The sequence below is a fragment of the Mustela nigripes genome, chromosome X (assembly GCF_022355385.1).
Source record: "Mustela nigripes isolate SB6536 chromosome X, MUSNIG.SB6536, whole genome shotgun sequence".
NCBI classification, from domain to species: Eukaryota; Metazoa; Chordata; class Mammalia; order Carnivora; family Mustelidae; genus Mustela; species Mustela nigripes.
Window position 1 is genome coordinate 42,319,061 of NC_081575.1, and position 2,477 is coordinate 42,321,537.

The window sequence follows — 2,477 nt, forward strand, 5'->3', positions numbered from 1 at the left end:
GGGGGGTTGGAGGTTGGGGTACCAGGTGGTGGGTATTATAGAGGGCACGGATTGCATGGAGCACTGGGTGTGGTGAAAAAAATAATGAATACTGTTTTTCTGAAAGTAAATAAATTAGTTTAATTAAAGAAAAAAAAAAACTAAAAGTTTGACGGGAGCCTGGGCGGCTCAGTGGGTTAAAACCTCTGCCTTCGGCTCAGGTCATGATCCCAGGGTCCTGGGATTGAGCCTTGACTCAGGTGCTCTGCTCAGCAGGGAGCCTGCTTCCCTTCCTCTCTCTGCCTGCCTCTCTGCCTATCTCTGTCTGTCAAAAAAATAAATTAAAAACTTTAAAAAAAAAAAACCTAAAAGTTTGAAAAAAATAATTTGTCTCATCATTTTCAAATCTAGAAATCTCAGATTTTCTTCTCTTTTAAAATTCATTTACATAACAAAAAATCATTCACTTTACTAAAGGAGTCACCACAGGGTTTCTATATCCAGTTAGCTCTTGTTTCTATGGTACTTGAGTTTTTGTGTAAGAGGTCACTCCTTACCAAGTACTTGACTAATAAAATTGAAGTGGTCAGTTATTAGAGTTCTATAAAAAAAAAATAATGGCAGTAACTCTGTCATCATCATAAAAGTCATTGTGAAAATAAAATTTAAGTGAAAGAAATTAGATTTACACATGAATTTTCGGGAATATATCTATTGTATAACATACTATTCAACTACAATTAATCCCAAATTTATGCTAAAGTCGCATTTTCTCTTGGTCCATGGATTAAAGCACACCGTTGTGTGGGACTTTCCTACCTCAAATGTGGTTTGTGGACCAGCAATATTTGTTTCCCCTGGGAGCTTGTTAGAAATGCAGAAAATCAGACCCCACCCCAGACCTTCTGAATTAGCACTTACAGTTTAACAAAATTCCCAGGTGATTCCTATGCATATTAAAGTTTGAGAAGCACTGTTGTAGGACAGTACTTCCCAAACACTGGGCTATTATACTTCAGAATCACCTGGGGGTGCTAAGAAAATATGTGGATTCCTTAACCTAGAGGCTCCAGACCTTTTGAAACTGAGTCCCTAGTGTGAGGTCTAAAAATCGTTGTTGTTGTTTTTTAAAGCAATCCAGGTGATTATTATGCATAATAATATTTGAGGAGCACTGGAATAATGGTTATAAATGTAATATTTTTAGAGGACCATTCTTAGTTCTCTCACTTAATAACCCTGTGATATCATGTTACTTAGGCAATTTGAGATTCAGTTTAGTCATCTGTAAAATAAGGTTAACAAAAATTCTCACATTATACAGTTTCATTAAGATTCAGCTAGAGAATAAATGTGTCTAGCATATGCTATGCACTCAATAAAAATTAATTACTATTATCAGGATTATCATTACCGACACAACTATCACCATCATCATTAGGATCAGTGAAAAGATAAATTCAATATGTTGGTGGGGTGAAAAGAGACCATTTGGGAGCTTGTTTTGCTACAAATTAACTTGAATTTTAATCTGCACATATTGGAGTACCATTGAAGGGTTTTAAACAGAGGAGCTACTCAAGCTTCAATGAACTTGCCTTAGTAGATGGTAAGGGAAAATAGACCAAAATAATTCCGTGGTTCTCAATAGGCTTGTGATGTTGGGTTGCATAAAAAGAACTCTAATCCTAGAACTCCTCAATATGTAGATTATATAACAGTTGATCTGGGGCTTAGAGATACTTCTTGGTAATCAGAGATACCTCTTCAGCAATTCCACAGTTACCTGAGACTTAGAAAGACCCGTAGATCTAAAATGCCTGAGGCCCTTTCTATTTCGTCAATAATTCAATCACACTGTCTAAAGAGTCAGAAAAGGGATAAAAAAAATCAAATGTCTAGGAGAAAGTCATAACTTCATGGAGACAAAAAATGCACAGAACTAAGCAGCTTCATAGAAGAGATATAGTTCAAGGCAATTTTAGAAAAGAATTTTCTTTTGTCTGGCAGAAATAACAGTACAAGGAAAATTTAAAGGCTCAGATATTCTTCCATCCTTCCTTGGTCTAGACTTACAGCCCTAACACTTCTACTCCATCATTGCCAAATTATCAAACTGATATTGTTGCTCTGTGAACACATTTTTTTTTTTTTTTTACTGTGGTTAACATTAGACAAAATCCATGTATGACCTTAAGGAGCTTACAATTCATTTATAGAACTAAGTCCTAAATACAAGAAATCACTAGAGGGCAATGGAAGACAGACTAGAAGCAAGTGCTAGAAGAGTTGGGTTTAATCAGGAAAATAGCAGTAAGAGAAACCGAACTTGGAAAATGTATAGATTCTGAAGCAGAAGTAAAAACAGGGTGGGTTGGCAACATTATTAAATGTATGGAGTCAGGAAACACTGTAGGAATGGATGAATAAATTATGCCATATTCACCCCTTACATTATTAAGTAAATTAGAAACTAATGAGGTGAATGTATCATACCA